This window comes from Dermochelys coriacea, chromosome 8 (genome assembly GCF_009764565.3).
Source record: "Dermochelys coriacea isolate rDerCor1 chromosome 8, rDerCor1.pri.v4, whole genome shotgun sequence".
NCBI classification, from domain to species: domain Eukaryota; kingdom Metazoa; phylum Chordata; order Testudines; family Dermochelyidae; genus Dermochelys; species Dermochelys coriacea.
In genome coordinates, this window is record NC_050075.1 from 17,189,596 (window position 1) to 17,212,541 (window position 22,946).

General features: G+C 40.3%; 1 long non-coding RNA gene across 1 annotated transcript in view; it reads right to left on the reverse strand.

Moving 5' to 3' along the window:
* Nucleotides 1-1,781: 1,781 nt before the first annotated feature.
* Nucleotides 1,782-22,946, reverse strand: part of LOC122455436 — a 28,003-nt gene continuing 6,838 nt past the window's right edge. Inside the window, exons 2-3 of the long non-coding RNA XR_006273642.1 lie at nucleotides 5,777-5,947; nucleotides 1,782-3,356 (exon numbers count right to left, since the gene is read on the reverse strand). This is a non-coding gene — a long non-coding RNA (uncharacterized LOC122455436). The remainder of the gene's footprint in view (nucleotides 3,357-5,776; nucleotides 5,948-22,946) is intronic.

Sequence of the window (22,946 nt, forward strand, 5' to 3'; positions counted from 1 at the left end):
TCATAAGCATCCACACATTTTTTCTGTAGATGAGAGAAAAAAGAAAACCCACATAATGAAGATGGAGTCTTTTAAAAATATTATAGGTGGTCTCTGCCATGTTAAAAGTAAAACATTCAAAATGTTTTTAAAAGATACAAGTAATAGAGACAGGTCTCCTGCTGATAACAGCCCACCTTAATTGATTAGTCTTATTACAGTGTGTATGGCAACACCCATTTTTTCATGTTCTCTGTGTATATACATCTTCCTACTGTATTTTCCACGGCATGCATCCAATGAAGTGGATTTTAGCCCACAAAAGTTTATGCCCAAATAAATTTGTTAGTCTCTAAGGTGCCACAAGTACTCCTCATTCTTTTTTTTTTTTTTTTTAAGTAATAGAGAGTAAGTGATGACTTTGGGACCTTAATTAGGTTTCTTACATGCAGTATGTATTTCTGGGCCATAAATACATTTGACATTTAAGTTTTGTGGAAAGATCAGTATAGTTGTCCTCCACATCTGTTGGCTTTTAGTGCTTCCATTTAGTACGGAAAATCAAAAGGACGAGAGAGCTTTTTAGGCAGATGGAATTGAAAAATGTTCACATTGTCAGAGACCCCTTATTTTCCCTCATCTGTTACTCTGGGTGCCTTAGTAGAGTATAACTGTGAGTAATGGATTGAAATAACATAAGCAAAATATTACCTAAAGCTACTTTTTGTTGAGATCTAGTTGGCTGTGGGATAATCTCTTAAAAGCAATGGTAAATTGTATTGCTTGATTCATTTACAATTGGACTGGGCACAGCAGTAGAACATATAGCATAAGAGAAAATCCTGCATTTCCATAGAAATGGACTTCATGATTTATTTTACCTGTAATTACTACAATTCTTGTTCAGGCACTAATATTTCAGAGAGCTGTACATGGGCACAGCAGTCTGCCCACACAAAGTGCCTTCCAGATTAGGGGCCTTAGTACCCACTCCTCAATGTTTGGTGTTATGTCAGATAAAAGCCTCCCCCAACCCCCGCACAAGACCCCAAATCATTAATCTTTATTCCCACCTGGCTTCAAAATTGGCAGATGCCCTTGTTTTCCTAATGGAGACTCCTTGAACCTTACAGTTTAGTTCAATCCTTCAGATTCTAAACTGAGGTTCCTTCTACCTGTCTTTGTGTTTGCCCAACTTGGAAGTTAAAGATCTGGTGGCTCTTTTCAAGGACAATATATTGAAGATAATTCTGCATCTGATAGTCCTCTCAAAAGAATAGGTTCAAATATCAAACTTTGCAAGGTGATACACTTTGGCCCCAATCCAACAAAGCCCTTAAACTCATGCTTAACTTCAAGCATGTGTCTAAAGGGAGTCCGTACAGTCAGCTGTACGGAAGTGCATACGTGGCTGTTGCGTTTGCTTATTTATTCACCACACTCTTATTAACTCTTTAATACCTAAGGGTCATTTCTGCATTAGTTGTTCCCATGGTCTATGGCACAAGTCAGTAGCATGGGAAAGGGGAATGGATGGTTAGTGGATGTATGAAATTTCTTGTCGGATTCACCCATCCCCGATAATAAATTATTTCAGACCAGTGAGCACTATCCCACCAATGATTCCTCATCCACTTTTTACCTAAGTGTGACACTGCAAACCCTCCCTCTAGCCTTTTCACAAAGAGTCCCATCAATTTCAGTAGGAACAACTCAGTAGGTAAGGATTGCTTACGTGAGTAAGTGTTGGCAAGTTCAGGAGGCAATATGACTACAGAGATTTCCTGTACTCAGGACCCAGGTAGGGTGGTGGATATTGACATATTAGAAGGAGGCATACTGTTGAAATTTCATTTTCACTTTTACATGTGACCTTTAGTTCTTAAATCATAATCTATCATTACACATTATTAATCCAGGTGCATTCCTCTTTGAAAGGTTGATGGTGTTGGGGTGCTGCTGTTTAGTGAAGGTTTATGAGAGAGGATGCTGTCTTCTAATGGAAATTTCTTTTCTTTCCTGGCTGGGCAGGAAGGCAAAGGTGACTTACAAAATGATTAGGATTTTCTGCTTTGCAACACTAAAAGAATTCCCAGTGAAGGAAAACAATGTTTTTGACCTTTTATCTGGCTTCTCTCCCTCTTTCCAACAGACTAATTATAGGCTTTTGCCATTGGAGAATAAATCAGGTTTCAAGACTACTTTATTTCACAGATGGTATTAGATATTGATTTTATTTTTAACCTCTTTTTATTCCTCCTAATATTCTTTTAAATTTTATTTTCATTTATTAAGAATTTTAAGACTACTTCATACAATACATAGCAACAAGAAATATGAGAGACGATGGCCCTGATACCTAGCAGAGCCTTAATTCAGACTGCCTTTATGTATTCATCATGAATTGCAGTTACCTTTTGTAACTACTTGATAATGCCCACAAATCACATAGTTAGATATCATAGGGCTGGATCCTGCAAGGTGCTGAGCAACTGGTGAAATGGTGAGTAACCCAGCTCCCATTGAGATCAATGGAAATTGAAAGAAATTGCTCAGCATTTTACAGGATTGAACCCTAAGTACTATAAAATGCATCCCTGGCAGTTAACTGGAATCATTTGCAGCCACAAGACGTTATCACAAATTAGCAGCAGATTGCTTCTGAGAACTGAAAATCAGGTCCAACCTCTCAATAGTATTTGATCTACCTAAATACAGATACGGAGAGATAAATAAGAGTGTCTTTCTCTCTCTAAAACAAACACATTGTTATAAGGTACATTTTAAAACATGCAGAACACTAGAGAGCTACAACAACAGTGTAGAATAATACACATTTACTATAACAATTTTCATAGCTGTATTTTCCAACAAAGGAAAGAGAATAAAGAAGTACAATGGTACAGATATGTATGATTTGTTTATAATTTGGTTATATATTCTTTCAACTGAATCAAGATCAGACTTTCCATTTTTGTTTGGAAGATATCTTGAGCAGGGTTTTACTTCAAGACCACTAATCATAGTTAATACAAAAATTACAAACTGCACAAACAGTACACAGCAGGCAGAAAGCAAGCTCTGTGCTCAAGGCAACAATCCCTCTTCTTCTCTCTTTAGACTCAAACTAGTTCCTGCCTCTGATATGTAGCTAGCCATCCTAAATAGGCATGATTTGCATCTGCACATTAATTCTCCTAAACATGCTACAAAGTCAGATTAGATAGGGTAACTACAAGCTGTTGCTTAAAGATGATTACAAAAACATTCTCATTTTAGAGATGGGCCTGAACTGAAAATCTGGAACTGAAGACCTTGGACTTTGGGGATACACAGATCTTGATCCAAATGCAAAACTTCACAGCTTGGATCTTTCTCTATAAATACACCAAAAACTTCATTGTCAAGCTGTTACAGTTACTACATACATAACCATACCTGACACAAGAGCAAATAAATGAAAATTAAGCTCCCTAATAGTATCTGCTCTGCTACACAGAAGCACGAACCTTACCATTACCACAACTATCATTCATCACAGCACCACAGACCATATATCACAACCTTTTCACCATTCTGCATGCGCTGTTTTACCAGGTTACTTTCCCCCTCCCGCAACACTAGTAATTGTGTCTGCTCGGTGTAATAGTTGATTGTGTTGGAAGTGGGTGGTTTGGTAAAGTTATGTTCAGAAAGGTCCCTAAAGGAGACAATGGAAGGGTGGCATCCCTGAGAAATAATGGTGCAGTATATGGTCTGTGGTATGTCAGTTGTGGTAATAGGAAGGTGTGTGCTTGTGCGTAGAGGAGTAGAGGGTATGAATATATTGGAGGGTGGCTTAACTTTTCATTTAATTGCCTTTGTGTCAACAACTCAGGCTTGTGTGCACCTGCCCAATCAACCAACCAGGCTTGTGAGTGCCCAGTGCCCCACAAGCAGACTTGTTTGTGATCAATGCCCTCCCCTCAATTGCATTTGGATGAGCCCTTCCTCCCAGTCAATCAGGTTGCTGTGTATATCCAGCCTCTCCCTCTCAGTCACTTAAACTTGTCTGTGCCCCACACGTAATAACCAAACATGTCTGAATGCACAGCACATAATTTTCTAGTTATAATGTGAATAATGGCTTTAAAAATAACCCTAAATCCAACATTAAAAAAAACAACAACAAAAATCTCTCCCCCTTTCCCGCCCACACCAGATCTACTTAAAACCCACCTTCCTACCTAGCTCTGCTTAAACGGACAATATTTCTAAGAAGTATCATACAACAATGAAAAATAGAACAGCCAAGAAAAAAATTTCACTAGAGCCCAAATTTCTTTCACTAGAGTATGAATGGAAAGTGAACATAAAAAAAGGTGTACATATTAAAAGAAAATTCATTAAAAAAATTAAACAGATATTTGTGGGCTTTCCTTGCAGTATTCACTTAGCTCTTTTAAATACCAAAAATGTACTAAAAACATAAGCCCTGTTCCTGCAAACATATACACACATGAAATAAATTTGCATACATGAGCAGGCCCATTAAATTCAGTGAGATTAAAGGTACTTATGTATATGTATGTGTGTATACAGGCATATAAATATACATTATGGATAAAAGAGGATCTGTATAAAAGATCCATTAAGAAAATCATTTTTACTTTCAGAATAAAGACCATTTTCAGTCTTAGAATCCAGGAATCAATCCCTATGTATCTACTGATTTCTCTAAGGATGAATTTGGTCTCTTGGAATAAAGAACAAGATTCTAATTGCAGAGGAAGTTGTAACTATCTTGTGTATCTTTTCATCTCACTTTATTATTTCCCTCAAATTTATGTAGGTTTAGCCCTGCTCACAGTTTCATGAATAACATCTTCCTTCTTTCCTATATGTCTGTCTGCTAAAATCATTCCGACTGCAAAGAAATTGCCTTGGTAGATACAAGATGAGTTTGACAAATGCATCTCTCTTTTCGGGATATGTACCGGTTGCTTTGTTGTCTGCTTCCATTTTGTCATAAGCCATCTCACTGAGCTTGATAACCTACATGATTATCAACCCATTGGAGATCTTTTGCTTATTTTTCTGAGGCTGTAATGACTAAAATTTTCTTTCTGGTAAAAACTCATCTACTGAAAATATCACTTCCTATGATCATCAGCATGCTTTGTGGAGACAGATTTAATTCATTTTACAATGTCCTGAGCTACTGTGATCATTTTCTCCTTCCCTCCCCCACATGTTGTTAGTATATGAAGCATTCAAATTAGATGCAGCATGAGTCATTGAACTCCTGTACTCAAGACTACGCTAAGGAAATGGATGGCTTGTGATAAGTGAAAACTGTCACTTGTTCACATCCATCTCAGTGACTGAAAATAATTACTATCTGAAGGTGGTTTGGTTGCTTATATGGAATAGATTCTACTAGGTGGTTGCCTATCCATTGACAAACACTAGCAGTAAGACCAACATTTGAACAGGCAAAGTAGATAATTCCATAATCATCCATCCCATTTTGCATTATTTATTGGGAGGAAGGATGATCCAGTATTTTGGGTGCTAGCTGGAGAACTCAGTTCAATGCCCTGCTCTGTTCAATTTCCTGTTCCTCGGGAACTTCAAGCAAGTCAGTTTATCTCTGTGCCTCAGTGCCCCATCTGTAAAATGGGGATAATAGCACTGCCCTACCTCACAGGGGTGTCGTGAGGATAATTACATTTAAGAATGTGAGCTGCTCAGAAACTATGGTAACGGGGCCATATTTTCACTCTCTCTTTTCCATAATGCATGTGGAACACCTTACCTCTCAGTCTCGCTAGTGCGGCGCACTCTCTGATTTCAGCCACAAACTGAAGTATGCAGGACTAAAACATGCAGATGAGCTGCACAGGAGCTCCAAACTCAGCAGGAATTGAACTCCTCTGTACACCCATCCTTGTGGAGCTAAGAAGCTCTGAGAGACTTGCCATCAGCCCTGAAGAGATTAGGGAATTTCATCAATAGCAATATATGTTGGCCAAAAGTAGGGTGACCAGACATCCCAATATTATCGGGACCGTCCCAATCTTAGTGGCTTTGTTTTATGTATGCAACTATACTCTCCTCCAAAAAAAAAAAAAAAAAAGTGTCCTGATTTTTCACACTTGCTATCTGGTCACACTAGTGCAAGATTTGACCTCAAGAATACTGATGCCATTAGAATACTTAGTAGAATTATACCCTTGTATAATTATATGGCTATATTAATTATAGTACAACTTCAGCTCAGTGGGTCAAGCAGGAGTGATGCTGTATCTCTGTGACATTATGTCCTAGGCACTAGCATTATACAAATAAATAATATCAAATTTAAAAAAATCAGGAAAGAGTTTTGATTGCATTACTTTCTACTGTATCTTAACATTACTGTTTCTGGTTAATGCTTTCCTTCCAGCTGAATGCCATAACACATGATGCTTGATACTTGTTTATTGCAATATAAGAAAGAAAAGAATCAGCATTATATATACAAGTTTACTCTTGTATATTCATGGTACATAATAGTTGATATTCAAATGGGGTCACAGAGTAGTTGGGGAAAGGAAAATAGTAATGTTATATCCAGGAGTGATGTTATAATCAAGGACACTAAAACCTCAGTTAATTGAATGGAACAATGGGTCAGTGTCTTCAAAGGCAATTGTGCCCAGGTAACAAGGAGTATAATTTGTTCTCATAAATATATTCTAATATCTCTCTATATACACATATGTTGATTTATACTGTAAATTTGTTTCTATACAGCAATTTTTTCTAGTAATTAAATAATGAATAGAATTGCCATTTGTTCTAAGATGGAGGGAAAAAAGAAAAATACCTTTCCATTATTCATTTGGCGTCTCTAACCCAGTCCATGATAGATAGATAGATAATATATTCTGCCAGGGAACATAGCGAGAAGAAATGTTGGTAGAATCACAAACAATAATAAAAAGCCAATGCAGTTCAGGTTTCCATGTGTATTATTAAGCAGAAAGTACATCAGGAAAGCATACAGATATGAAGACTAAAGAACGGTGCAATCAGTATTGATACAAACATGAAAAATAACATAGGTACTGTACAGTACAGGGGGTATTAATACAATCAAATAGCCTCGTTTTTTCAGCTGTTAAAAAAAATTGTCATAAGGAAGAGGTATGTTATCGTTCACCTTTGGGTCTTTCAGGGGGCTAGTCAGTGATGGCCAGAAAAGCTAGAGGGGGCAGACTAACTCTTCTTGTGGCCTGTATAAATAAATGTTTTTATTACTGATTTCTAAATGCTCCCTGCAAGTGTAGGTTACATTCACTTGCTCATTGTCTTACTTACGTGGTAAGTTCTTTGCATTAGGTACCACCTTGTACTTTATGTTTGTACAGCAGCTAGTACAACGGGGCACTGATCCAGATTGCTGCCTCTTGTCATTATAGTAATAACAAACAACAACAACCGGACAGCTCTGGAGTCTCACTAGAGTCTCCTGCATTTTTTTTTTGTAGTGTTGGAAAGAAGCTGCCATCCAAAATGTTCATGTGAATCACATAATGGCATCCCTTGCATCATTGCAACATTTTCAAAATGATTAACTGATTTTCCTCTTCCCACTTTCCTACCCTGCTTGAAACTTTACAGCTTCTCTAACACATTTTGATATTTTAAAGCAAACAAATATGTAGAGAAAGTTCATCCATATTGTTAGATGCTCATTGCAATTTGTTTTTGTTTATCCTATAAATTGTATTGGAGATTCATTCACTTGAATCCAGCTTTTCTATTGTATTAGAAATCAGGTTAGATTCTTTCACTGAATTTATCTTAAGTACCTATCCAGGTCCTTGTAAGAGTTTTCCACACACCTGGATTTTAGATTTAATTTTTCAGGTGAAAAAAAAATCAAAATCTCAGGGAAGACCATGTTTTAACTATATACAACCTTTGGGGCTTATTATTTTTAACAAGTCAAATTACAGTAAATGCATAAAGGAAAGGAAACAAGCTATGGAAAGTTGTGACATTCCATCTAGGCACAATTCTTAACTTGCAGTAAGATCCCCATGAAAGGGCTATCAGTCAGAGGAGAGAATACTACAGTAAAATGGTTAAAATGTGCTCTGACTAGACAGTGGATCATGAAGAGTTTACTTTGTTTGTCTGGTTTGCCCTAGGGATGAATTTTGGAACCAAGATGATGCATTGACAACATGGCCCCTAGATGACTTCTTGAGCTACTCTGAAATTAATAACTGTTACTTCAGTGGCTTGGTAGAAGGAATCCAGGTGGATCAGTATGAATTAAAGGTCAGATCGTATCCCCTAGATCTGAGTGCAGAGGGAACCTGAAATATCTAGACCTGCATCTGGCTGAGTGGTGGGCATAGGCGTGGACTCTGAGGCATCGTCCCCTCACACACCATGGGCTCTATAGAAGTAGATTATCTGCATGTGAGTGGTTGTGAGGAGAGGCTGGGAGACACCTGGGATTAGGAGACCTACATCAACCACCCCAGTTGTATGCAAAATGCACTCCCGCTTCACTTCAGGGGGTGGGTGTTTCAGGAGCTGTCGCTGGCACAAACTGTTGAAAAGCTGGGGGATTGGGAGCAAGGCCTCAGAACCAGTATAAAGGCAAAAGGCCTCCATGCAGATGGCTCTGACCTCCTGCAGAACTGGAGGATACCAAGGGTTTTGAATTCAAACCCCTTTTCACTCTTTGGAATGGCATGTCCTACTCTCTTGATTGAATACTATGGAGTAAACTTTGTGAGGAAATCCTCAAGGAGCTTTCCTTTCCCTTTCTATTTCTCTCCTCACAGTCTGTCTGTATTTGTTTTTCATTTCTTTCTACTCTCTGCTCCATTTTACTCTTTTTTTTTTTTTAAAGTGGTATGAGCGTTTTCCCTCACCCAATCTCAACTCCTTTTACACTATTTTTCCTAAGGGGAAAGTATACAAACCTAGGCCCCACTCTTGCAAATCTTTTCACATATACTTAACCTTGCACTCATGTGGCATCACTGGGACTATTTACATGAGTCCAGTTAAACCTGTGAGTAGGTGTTTGCAGGATCAGGGTCCTAATAACGTTTGAGTCAAACTATTAAACTCATGATGTATGAGTGGGAGTGTATCGCTCTTTCTAGTCTTAACTGTAAATAATTAGAAGAGTTTGCAACATAAAAGTTTCAGCACTGGATATTTAGGTTGGGTAGCATGAACTGGACCTGGAGTTTCTAAACCCAACAGTACCATCCTCTCAGTACAAATGGGAGAATGGTAAGAGACATGACACCTTTGACATTAAATTCTTTGAATGAACCAAAACTCTTTTAAAATGCAAAGTGGTCAAATATCAAGAGACTCCTTGCAGCAAAGCATTAGCCCATCATCCAGTGGATGTTATAATGTCTTCTACCCAGGACTACCTTTATGACAAGAATGGCTGAATGCTGGACCTTTCCTAGTCCTCATTAATATCTCCAAGGGAGGAGAGATTTTGTTCTTCCCCCGTACTTGTCATAATCTTCTTCTCTCCCCGTCTTCCCTCCTTACTGTCATTCATTTTCATTGCAGGCTTTAGAAATGGTGAGAATGTTGGCACTGAGCTTTGAGAATATCACAGGCCTGTAGGAGCGACGATACAGTTTTGTTTTCAGTACAAATCCTGAACTGAAAGCAAAACATTAATCTTTGTCAATGGGAAGATTAAAAGGGTCTAATCATGCAAAATCTACTCATGCAAATAATGTTTACTCAGATAAGGCGCCCAATTGACTCTTTGTGAGGGAGGACGGCTTATGCAGGTTCAGGTACAACGTGAACTCAATGTGCAAAATGATTCATTCCTGTAACGATCAAAACTTTAGAGTGTAACGGAAGCTTGCTGGCAGTCTTACAGGCCAGACCCACAGCTCTCCTGGCTTGACCTTTCCCTGTCTTCTACTTCCCCCTGGCATACTAGGTTGGAAGAAGCTCCTGGGCAGTACACAAGGAAGGTGGACCCTCTATGCATCTGCTTTCTCCTTTTCTTGGGTACAAGATTGCCCCACGGTTGATCTCAGATGCTGTGGCACTGACGAATATGCGGTGACATTCATATTCAGCAAGGAACAATTAAAATAAAACCATACATCACTTTGTTCGTCTGTTGAACTTGCCACATGTTTCACCAGTGGCCTGGCACTCATCATAGTGACAAGCTGCCACTCCCTTCACTTCTGTTCCCAAATTCAAACTCTGTTGTTAAAGGTAAGGCAACAACAACAACAAAAAAGACATCATCTTCATTTGATGACTTTTAAACATGTTTGCTAAATAGGGTGGTTTAGAAGAAAGTTAAGGCAACTGCTTTAATGGTACACATTTATAGCCATTTTGATCGTGTCAGTGAAGTCCAAATTGGAACAACCTCCCAAATCATCTGTTCATACTGGGCGTGTCAAAAGCAAGCACTTTTAGCTTTATACTGTGCATAGTTTGACACTCTTGCTTTGGGGCTGATCTATATGCAGAATTGCATGGATTTAATATAATGCATCATTTTAAACTGATTTAGTTAAACCAGTGAGAAAGGCTGTGTAGCACTCTTATTTTGGTTTGAATGATCTTATTTTGGTTCTGTTTAAATGGACTAGGACTAAATTAAATCAAAAGACACCACTCTTAAACTGAAATAAAAGTATCTACACAAAGGTTTGCATCAGTTTAACTAAACCAGCTTAACTAAACTGGTTCAAGCTCCTGTGTGGACAAGGCCTCAGTGACACAGGTGAAGACTAACCACTGAAAGGAATGAGTCCTGCTCAGGACTGCAAAATATTATACGGGATTACATTTCACTTGTCCTGGCACAGTCCTCTCACCACAGTCATGACCCATACCACCTTCCATGAACAGATCTCATCCAGTATAAATGGACCAAATAAATCAAAGCTTCCAAACCATTTTGCAAATCCACAATAAAAATGTTGCAACCTACAGTATATTTCTTGGCCCTCAGTGCTGATTGTATGCTACCTGGTCTCTTAAAGACAGCGATGTCACCACTGATTTTCTTTCTGCACTACTCTTCCATCTTTTTATGTTTCAAGGGGAAAAAATGAAATACCTACGTTAGAAAGTAAAAATGGACTCACTATAATCCATATTTTTCTCGTGTTATTTGTTATTCCTTATTTCATCAAGCATTTATATATTACAAAAATGGAATACAAGTAATAATAAAACTGTACAAATACAAAAAACCAAACAAACCAAAACTGACCAATGAGGTCATGCAAAGGGTAGGAGTTAAATTCATGAAAGGTATGTAGTATTGTTGCAAATATATATTTTGCTTGCAGCATGTCCTTGGAAAACAAACTCAGCTAGAATGTTTCTGTATATTATAACCCATGAGAATGGATCACTATATCTCATGCATCCTTGATTAAATGTATTCTTTCAAGCCTAAATTTGCAAAGGCGACAGGTGATTTTGAGTGCTTCAGTTTTTGGTTGCATACTCATGACATCTTAAAAGGATCTCATTTTCAAAGGCAGGTGCTTAGCACTTTTGTGAAAATCAGAACTTTTTTAGGTATCTCAAGCTGGGCATTCAGAGCTTTAGGTACCTCCAAATTACTAGTCATTTTTGAACTTGTAGGCCTTCTAGTTAAATAATTTTAAATAAAACTCCATGGCTCCTGGCGGTTACAACCATAGGGCTGGAGCACCCATGGGAAAAAAAATAGTGGGTGCTGAGCACCCACCGGCAGCCTCCTTATCAGCTTCCCCTCACCCTCAAGCACTTCCTGCCCACTGGGAGGCCTCACCAATCAGCGCCTCCTCCTCCCTCCTTCCCACGCCTCCTGCCTACCACAATCAGCTGTTTCACAGCACGCAGGAGGCTTGGGGGGTGGGGAGGAGCGAGGATGTGGAGCGCTTGGGGGAGGGGGAGAACAGGGCAGGGAGGAGCAGGGGCGGGAAGAGGTGGGGCAGGGGTGGGTGGAGTGAGGTCTTGCGGGAGGGGGTGAAGCGGGGGCGAGGCCTGGGGCAGAGCACACGCTCCCTCCCCGGCACATTGTAAAGTCGGTGCCTGTGGTTACAACTACCTTATATACACCTACACTACTCAGAGCTTGTCTTCACATACAGCACCACAGCTTTAGTGAAGATGCTACTACACCAATGGGAGAGCTTCACCCATCAACATAATGCTGTCTACACAGGGCGTTAGGTCGGTATAACTACGTCACTCAGGGTTATGGATTTTTCACATCCCTGAGCAATGTAGTTTTACCGATAGAGGTCTATAGTGTAGACCTGGCCTTAGAAAGCTAAATCATTACTATATCTCTTTATTAAATAACAAAAATGTTACTGAATCTAATCTTGACGGTCTAAAGCTACTGCTGCAGCACTATTATTCGCTGGCCTGGTTTGGACCTTTACTGTTGAATATTGACATGTTTCTATAAGGGGCAAGTTATAACTGGGAATTAAAATGCAAGAAACACTAACAAAATAAGAAAAGTTCCTAGTGCACAAAAGTATATAAAAGCATTGGTGTGCTAAAGGCTTTCTTGCCCTCTTTAGTGGTCCATTCACACCATTTCCACCTGAATCCCTTCAAATGAGAGTCATGTTGTGGTTGGTTTATTTAAATACCTGCCTAGTAGCGTTTGTTTTGGAGTGTTAAGAACTAATGGCTATCCAGAAGGATGTTATTGATTGCAGTGGTTGAGGCAAATTATGATCAGCCGTTGCAGGTGGAGCCTTCTGGAGGTAGAACCAGTGCGACTGTGTTCTGAAGGAGGGAATGGAGGAAACTTCAAGATTTGTAGAAGCTGCACAGTGGGGGCATGACCTGATGGTGCATGCATACAGCGCTCTGTCATCTCCCTGCAGTTTTGTAACCCACACACCTTCTGGCCCATCTAGTGGCACCGAGACCACTTAGAGAGAGAGAGAGAAAATGAATCTGCTAACAGTGAGTTGGCTTTTAGCTCATGTGGTAGAGGCTCATGCACTAAGCTCCTGGGGTCCCAGGTTCAATCCCGTCCACTGATCACCGGGGTCTGTCAGTGTTACAGTTGCACTCAGGTGAGGGTAGGTGTGGCTGAAATATCTACATTATATGGCCCCTCTCATTCTTCATCCCTTTCGAGAAGGCAGGAACACTGGCAGTGGCAATGACATCAGTCATAAGGCTGGAGAAGCTTCTCATTTACACCTCTTTATGGTGCCGGGTACCTTTCTTCCCTCTCCTCCCCAATGTAGAATTCACTACTATTTAGCCTAAATGACTAGGGCTGAGTGCCCAAAAAAGGATTTTAAATGGCCAGTTTTGATTGTTGATTAGACTGGATGTTGCTGGCACTGTATTTCCTAAAAACCTCTTAGAGATTCATTAGAAAATATGTCACCTGGAGTACTGATGTCTGAATCTATTCACTGATCTGAGGTGAAAGCATCTTTACCATTTGCCAATATAGAGCAGAGTGGAAACCTAATTCTTCCTGACCATTTTAGGGAAGGGGCAGGAAGAATTGAGTTTCCACTTTGCTCTGCATTGGTTTTCTTCCAGAACATTTTCTGCCCTGATGCTAGTAGAACACGTACAATAGCAGTGTTTCTGCCTTTGTAATAGAACAGAGGGGGTAGAGAATGAGGGAGTTATGTGTAGTACTTTTTGTAAATATCATGTAAATAACCTCAGGTTATCTGTGATACTAACACCCGTTAGGGCCAGGAGTTCAATCAAAGGAGGCTGTTAAGGCAGTCGCCAACAAGAAACAAAACAATGATAAAGCTAAGGCTCCTTGGGGAATCAGTGGGGAAGCTACTGATTGGGGATACCCTCAGCCTGACTGCAGCTGGTCTGGTGATTTTTATTCTTCCCAGATTAAAACATAGGATTAAAGGGGGAATCCTAAACCTCAAAGATACTGGCATCAGGAAGGAGGAGGGGGCCGAGTGAATTATCAGCAGACAGAGACTGACATCTAGACTGATAGAGGCACACAGGGACTACAGCAAGCAGGCTGGCACTCCCAGCCCAGAGATGAGAAAAAGCTGGACCTTCCTGAGCTATTCATAGAGAGGTTAAGCTTAGGAAGGAACAAAGCACACAGGAAAAATGGGTTAACACTACAGTATCCTAAATGCTGTGTTTCCTTTGACAATGAAATGCTACTTTGTTTTGAAGATGTTTCTTGAGCCACTTTAGTCAACTCCTGTCACAGGTCCCTGAAAAAAAAGGGCCAAACACAGTTGGGCCGTCCAGGTTAACATGGTAGGTAAATATGGGGCTGCAGCTCAGAGATTCAGTCTAAGAGTGGTAAAACTGGCGAAGAGTCCTGTGGCATCTTATAGACTAACAGACGTATTAGAGCATAAGCTTTCATGGGTGAATATCCACTTCATCAGATGCAAGTCTAAGAGTGGATACACCAGGGGGTTCCTACAGAGAGAGGTGTAGGAGGCCAGTCCTGTCACCTGAGGGAGTACACTCAAGAGGGATAAGGCATGGCTCGCCTGGTACCCATGACAGATGGTAAGGCTATCTCAGTGAAGAGCATTGCCATTCTTGGACCAGTATGGGGTTACCTGAATCCAGTGAAAGCTCTTTAAGAGAGAGGAACATTAGACAAATAAGAGAAGTCCAAGAGTCAAGACCCCCCCTCCCCATAATGCCTCAGAGTGATGGCTCTCCTGGATATATCCATCATTTTAAAATCTGTTTGTTCAAAAGAGGCTTTTTCAACACATAGGATTAGTGAGTTCCTCTAGCCCTCCCTCCTCCCCCAAAGAAAATAAGGATGGGGCAGGTTTGCTACCAGGTTTGTGATAACTTTCACCATTTGTGATAGTGTAAGCACATGGGCTGCTTTACACAGAGCAGCATGTGTGGCTTTATGCCTATTATTTTATATGCCACATGACAGTCCCTCAGTGAAATAATAATCCTCTACGTCCTCTATTAAGATTCTAGTTCAAGCAAGGAAGCAGCGAAGTAAAGGTTTAGTCTGAACAGGATTGCATGCTGATGGGAAAACGTGCATCTTGTGTACCTATCAATAGTCTGGTCACCTCAGACACAGACTTGAGTATGCCAGAAAATATAATTAAGCGGATTGGCAGGCAGCATCCTGAAAAGCTGAGGATTTATTTCAGGCCACAGGAGGATTGTTTATGGTGTCACAGACATTTAGTAGGGTTTTCTCAAATAACACTTGCCATATATCACACCAAGACATGGTGGCAGATAACATGAAGAAATCCATGAAGGTATGACAATGGTGTCTTTGTACAGCACCTAGCACAGTGGAGTCCTGCTACATGACGGGGGCTTCTAGGTGCTATGGCAATATAAATATATATCACTCCATTGCCTTGCTGTTTCTCCAGGTCTTCTGTTTGGTTAGGGACCATAACATGGGGCTTCTTTCTAACCCCTACTCTATCTTCTTTTGCTCTCAAAAGCTCATCAATGTCATGGAAACTCCAAGAGGCAAAAGGAAGACACACTACAAATGCTACCTCTGGCTCCTCCAAGTAAGCCCGGTAAGTATTTTAACAATTTGTATTTCATTTGCATTAAGAACTCTCCAATGCATGTAATAAAATCATTTTGAACAAACTCACATATGTATTTTTTTCCCTTCAGAACTGGCACTTAATTGCTTGAAGGCATTTGCTTATCCAGCAAGTAAAGTAATCAGCAAGACAATGAATCTTATTACTGGATGCGTGGTCAATTACCCACTAGTTAACAAGAAAAGTAGCTATGTACAGCAGAAAGTTAATTAAAAATTTTCCTATTTAGAATTTTTCTAGTTTCTCAAATACTTTCATCACACTTAAATAGCATAATTAGCTAATTAAAATTGAAACCAATTAAATCAGAGCCTGAGTTGTTTGAAATTGTCTCTCTAGCAAAACTGGTTTAGTCTTAGTAATATTGCCTTTGAAAATGATTTGCCTCACATTAGAATAAAGGTGTGTCTTGCATGAGTACTGGTAAGAAACTGGTCTTTATTTATTAGCCTCAATCATGGCATTGGTCAGGAGTCTAAAGGTCACATGACATGGTTTGTCTCCATAGACTCCAGTGACTATTGTTAGAATAAAATGAACGGATTTGCTTTAGTGTACTTCTATAGACTTATATTTCATAGTTAATAATAAAAAAACCAAACATTCAAGTGTCACATAATACCTCTCATTCTGTAATAACAGAAAGCTTACTAATCTGAAGTTTTCTTAGGAGCCACTTTAATATTAAACTTAATTATATCACCTCAGTGCTCCAGTATACTCACCAGGTGCAGCTTTACAGTATGTATAATACATTATCTCCAGAACGTGGATCAGAGCTTTGATTTCAGGAGGTTTTATGAGAGAAGCAACAAGATCTCGACAGCAGACTGCTTATGCATAGTTTGCCAAAAGGTCACGTTCAGTGTGATACCACAAGTGTTGCAGACACTTGCCTTCTTTAACATAGCCCACAGAGAAAAACCTAAATTTCATGCTAACTAGTACTTACAAGGAAGTTATAAATTGAAACCTCCCACTCTGGCACGTTTTAAGGCAAGCTAATGCTTAGTTTCCTATGATTACAAGCTAAATATCTGCACAGTTATGGCCAAGGAAAAAATCACTCACTCTCTAGTTATGTGCTCAGACAGTTGCTCTGATGCATAGCAGATGCCAGGGGTTTTCTGTGGTAGATAGCATACAAATACTATTTGCAATTTGACTGATGTCTCTCTGCTTAGATACTACATTAATGAAAATAATTCAAAGGATAAATTGACCATTGAAGACAGATGATATGAGGGAACTCAAAGGGTTCTCTGCTACTCTGTAATTTTTGAATATTGTATGTTTGCTTGTTGTAAGGGATGTTTACTGTATGAATGCATTGGTTTAATTTAAAAAGCAGCCTATTGAAAAATAAAATCAAGCAGGAAGGCAAAACAATGACTTGAGATAACATACCTCGATGAACACTTCACTGTGGCAAAGAGAGAACCCTGCCTTCTGGGCCCCAGTCAAGTTGCACACCTTGTTTTGCCAATACTTGCAACTAACGGATTAAAACAACTATAAACAATTAAAAGGACAAAAAGAAAAGGAGTACTTGTGGCACCTTAGAGACTAACAAATTTATTAGAGCATAAGCTTTGAAGTGAGCTGTAGCTCACGAAAGCTTATGCTCTAATAAATTTGTTAGTCTCTAAGGTGCCACAAGTACTCCTTTTCTTTTTGCGAATACAGACTAACACGGCTGCTACTCTGAAACCTGTAATTAAAAGGACACTCTCTCTCTTATTCAAGAGGTTGTGGGAGCGGCTGGGGGACTGTTTTGGGCAGGCATGTTCACACCTACAGACAAATCCATGCAGGAGGGTTTTAAGAAGCTAGGTTCCTCTCACAGAACAGAAGGGTTTAGGTCACCTAAAACAACAAAAGGTCTGCATAAAGAAAAGGAGTACTTGTGGCACCTTAGAGACTAACAAATTTATTAGAGCATAAGCTTTCGTGAGCTACAGCTCACTTCATCGGATGCATTTGGTGGAAAAAACAGGAGAGATTTATATACACACACACAGAGAACATGAAACAATGGGTTTATCACACACAGTAAGGAGAGTGATCACTTAAGATAAGCCATCACCAGCAGCAGGGGGGGAAAGGAGGAAAACCTTTCATGGTGACAAGCAAGGTAGGCTAATTCCAGCAGTTAACAAGAATATCAGAGGAACAGTGGGGGTGGGGTGGGAGGGAGAAATACCATGGGGAAATAGTTTTACTTTGTGTAATGACTCATCCATTCCCAGACTCTATTCAAGCCTAAGTTAATTGTATCCAGTTTGCAAATTGATATATGCCATCATGTGCCAGCAATGCCCCTCTGCCATGTACATTGGCCAAACTGGACAGTCTCTACGTAAAAGAATGAATGGACACAAATCAGACGTCAAGAATTATAACATTCAAAAACCAGTTGGAGAACACTTCAATCTCTCTGGTCACTCGATCACAGACCTAAGAGTGGCTATACTTCAACAAAAAAGCTTCAAAAACAGACTCCAATGAGAGACTGCTGAATTGGAATTAATTTGCAAACTGGATACAATTAACTTAGGCTTGAATAGAGACTGGGAATGGATGAGTCATTACACAAAGTAAAACTATTTCCCCATGGTATTTCTCCCTCCCACCCCACCCCCCACTGTTCCTCTGATATTCTTGTTAACTGCTGGAATTAGCCTACCTTGCTTGTCACCATGAAAGGTTTTCCTCCTTTCCCCCCCCTGCTGCTGGTGATGGCTTATCTTAAGTGATCACTCTCCTTACAGTGTGTATGATAAACCCATTGTTTCATGTTCTCTGTGTGTGTGTGTATAAATCTCTCCTCTGTTTTTTCCACCAAATGCATCCGATGAAGTGAGCTGTAGCTCACGAAAGCTTATGCTCTAATAAATTTGTTAGTCTCTAAGGTGCCACAAGTACTCCTTTTCTTTTTGCGAATACAGACTAACACGGCTGCTACTCTGAAAAAAGGTCTGCATGTATGTCTAAAATATTTTTTCACTTATGTTGTGCCTTGTCCCAACTGTTAAGATTAAACAATACTTTGGTTTAAGAAAAAAGAAAAGGAGTACCCGTGGCAACTTAGAGACTAACAAATTTATTAGAGCATAAGCTTTCGTGAGCTACAGCTCACTGCATCCGATGAAGTGAGCTGTAGCTCACGAAAGCTTATGCTCTAATAAATTTGTTAGTCTCTAAGGTGCCACAGGTACTCCTTTTCTTTTTGCGAATACAGACTAACACGGCTGCTACTCTGAAACCTTTGGTTTAAGAAGGTTGTCTGACTACTATATTTCCCACTGGTCACAAGCTTCTGAAGGGAATAGCAGCATGCAGAGGGACCCAGTCAGACTTTCTGGAGTAAGCATGGTTCATCCACAGGGTACCGAGTCTACAAGTCAGAAAGTTGCACAATACTACATGAGGAGAGATAAAGGCATGAGGCCTGTCACCTGAGGAATACACTCAGAGACCAGAGAGGGGTCAGAGGTGCCACTAGCTCTGTAACTGTGACAGGAGCAAGCATCCAAATAATAAGGAAAAAGTGAAGAACTTCTGTAATTTGCTGTGGTGTGGGTCTAGCTTTGGAGCAGTGCATGGGATGACTGCTGCTTATCATGCCCATTATCTCACTATCTTGTGCGCTCTGCTGTACGTTTGTTGTATGTCTCTCTGTAAGCACTTTGAGACAGAGACCATCTTTTTGTTATATGTTTGCACAGTGCTTGACAGAATGGAGCTCTGATCCATCATTAGCATCTCCCCAAAGAGAGCACAATCTATTCTAAGAACCAATGTATCGTCTGATTGTTGCTTAGTAGAGTACCTGACAGGGCACAGGAACCAAAGATCTACATCTTTTTTGGCTCCCTAAATATCATCTAAGCTGCTTACAACAGGGCTTCAGCACCTGTGAGTTGAGGTGTGCCACTTTGAAACACAACTCTGTGAGTAGGGGAAGAGACAGCACTCCCTGCTAAAAGAAAAAATATTTGGTTGACTAAGTGACTGTGGGCTGGGTGGGGGGAGTGCCAGAGAAGGGGAAGAATGGATCGTCTTCACTTTGTCACGTGTTTACTAAACAAATTCTGTTTCCGACCCATGCTAGTGCTGGAGTATTTCTATAAAGTTGCTCCCGAACCTAGCCTTGTGTTCAACCTAATGCAAACATTTTTATGGTGAAATTACGGAGACTTTTGTCAATTTTATTTTATTAGCAGAAATCCTTTTGAAAATACTAACTTTTGAAGGAGGCAGAGATTGCTTCCACCTACCTCTGACTTGCTAAGTGTGCTATTATACTGCTCATGTAACATCAACTTGGAAATACATTAGTGTTGCTCTCTGTATAGAAAAGGATGCTAGTCTAATTTTAGCATGGATCAATTTCTTCCTTCTGTTTTACCGGGAAAATTGCACACATTCAAGCATGGGACTTACTAGCAAACCCACAAGCATCCCTACAGATTCTCTTTCAGTCTTGCTAGTTTGTGCTTTACATCACAACAGAACCAAACAATTTAGGTTTACATGCATATGGGTAATTCAGCTACTGATATACAGGGAATAGCAGATATATAGCTATATGCAACCACAGGTTATTTAACCCAGAACTACAGCTCCCCACTTTGGTTATCAGAAAGGCAGGCTGCACTAATAAAAGACCACTGCAAATCCCCACAATACCTACAGGTTCGAGCTCAGGCCACAAAGAGTATGTCTACATTGCAATGTAGCCTGGGCTCAAGGCTAACCCGCCCACTCTTGTGTCTATACTGCACTTTTACTAACCCAGGGCTCAGGTTTAGATTTGCAGGACCCTTTGTAGGGTCTAAGCTTGAGTCAAGCCAAGGTCCAAGCCTTATTGCTTTGCTGTGTAGCTGCAGCTCCACTTGACTCAGGTCCCAGGAGTAATCCAGACGATCCCACAATTCCATGGGATAATTTCTGTTGTTCTCTCTAATCCAATAATCTGAAATCCACTCTATTGAAAACAGAAGCCCTCCCCACCCCGCCCCTTGGCGAACAGCAGCAGCTCAGATCAGCATTAACCCATTCTGGTCCGATCACTGATCTGCAAGCACACTGCCAGAGAGCCTCCTGGGTTTGCAATGGAGAATAACTCCATCAAGCCTTTTGCAAATTGAGCTGCTTCCTGGTAACGTGAAGGGTGGGCACTAAAGTTTTCCCACAGTGCACCACATTCCTAGGGCTAGAGAGGCCACATTTGGGGAGGGGGAATGCTAGGGCCTCTGGGAAACTGACTCAAGTCTGCACACTGCAGTGTGGAAGCTGGAGCCTTAGGTACGAGCACAGGTCAAAAAATTCTTAACCTAGGGTTAAAATACATGTACCCGCTCAAGCCCAGGGTTCCCTAACACAGGTCAGCCAACTCGAGTCCCACTAATCCTGGGTTTACATTGCAGGGTAGACATATCCAAAAAGGGTGGAGCTGGCTTCACAAGAAGCATGCTTGCAACAAATGCTTTGAAAATATAGATATGCTGGTCTCATGGCCTGAACGCCTTGGATATGTGTTGATAAAGTACTTCCTCCAGGCAGCCTATACTTCTGTGGAGCCATGGCTGTAAATTTAAACCTCTCCATCCCTGGATGGAACTAGCCCTGAAGGAGAATTGCTCTGTGATACCATAGGCGCACGAACTAGGGGTCTGGGGGGTGCTGCAGCACCCCTGGGCTCCCAGCTCCGTGCCTGGGCTCCTTGTCAGGAGGTAATGCCAACCTTCTCTGTCATAGTAGATGAATCAAGCCCATAATGTTTCAATAGACTTTTGACTTTGTGCATTGCTAAATTTTGGCTACTGCCCAGTTTTGGGGCTGAGTGCAACAGATGCAAATTGAAATTCAATGGATCTCTGATAATTTTGCCTCTGTTCAGAATGTTAACTTGAAATGAAAACTTGATTTTATCTATATTTATATAGAGATGTACAGGTAACAGTCTTGGTTACAAAATATAACAAAATCAAACATGTTTAGTTTTTGAGCTTCTTTATGTTTTAATTTTAAAAACAAATCTGAAAGATTTCTAAACTAAAAGTTGCTTCAAATCAAAATGTTTCATTTAGAAAATATCAGAATGAAACATTGATTTTTTCTGTTTGTTTTCAACCAAAACAAATTGGCAAATTTGACATAAGTTCATGAAATGTTTCAGTTGACCTGAATATGCATTTTTTGCCCCCCCCCCAAAAAAGTTTGGTTCAAAACATTTTGCCCAGCTATATAGTATCACAGAGTAGATGCCCATGGTACTGTGCAGAGAGGGTGGGGTAGAAGGGGGCTGACAGGCCAATAACAGGGACTAATCAGAAATAATCAACACCACCTCTTACATCAATGAGTATTTTCAAGTATGAGCTATAGGAGTGTGTGTTTGTGGAGGAGATGGGAATAAAAGGGTATTTCATGGAGGTAAAGCATATTAATACTGCAGTAGAATTTGGGGGGGGGGTGAGGTGTGGGTGCCATTGAACTTGGTGCCATTCTCCCACAGCACAGGACAAGCAATAATGTCAATGGGACAATAAAACCAAAGCCTGGCTGAGGTAGATAAAAGGGACTGTGGTATCTAGAGTCAATGGCAAATAAAAATATCCATTGCACTTGTTATAGCATTGTTCACCTGGGACCATCAAAGCACTCTACACCTAGCATTTGATTCAATCTCAGAACAGGCCTGTGAGGTTGATACCCCAAGTATGATCATTTTACTGATGAGGAAAACGAGGCAGAGGGGGAGGTTACAGTGACTGACATGAGTGACGGAGTCAGCATTAGAACCTAGGAATCCTCAGTCCCACATTCTTTCCAAGTCACATGCTGCATCCCATGGTCACTCTCAGATTCCAATCCTTATCTCTGCACCCAGTCCCATTTGACATTTTCCTTAATGTGACCGTCCTCAGAGAACATGGAAAGACACTGTGGCCACCCCCAGAGCTTACAATCTAAATTTCAGACATGACGATCTGAGTGAAGGTGATAAGGAGTTGGGAAAGGAGGTAGTGAGGAAGAAAGAAGGATGAAGCAGCAGCATGATGTGGTTACTTAGTTGAAGGCATGTATGCTTTTGGTGGTACTACTCCAACCTCGCTACTATATTAAAATAAGAAAGATGGAGCTGATTCATGAGCACTGGATTGGGGCTCAGATGATCTGAATTCTATTCCTGGCTCTGCAGCTAGTTTAGTGGCTGACTTGGGAGTAACACATCACTTTCATGACTCAGTTTCCCCATCTGTAAAATGGGGATAACAATACTTCCTTCATAAAGCACTTTGAGCTTTATGGGTGAAAAGCACTATATAGCAGTCAGGCATTATTACTATTAATTCTAGATAAAGATGA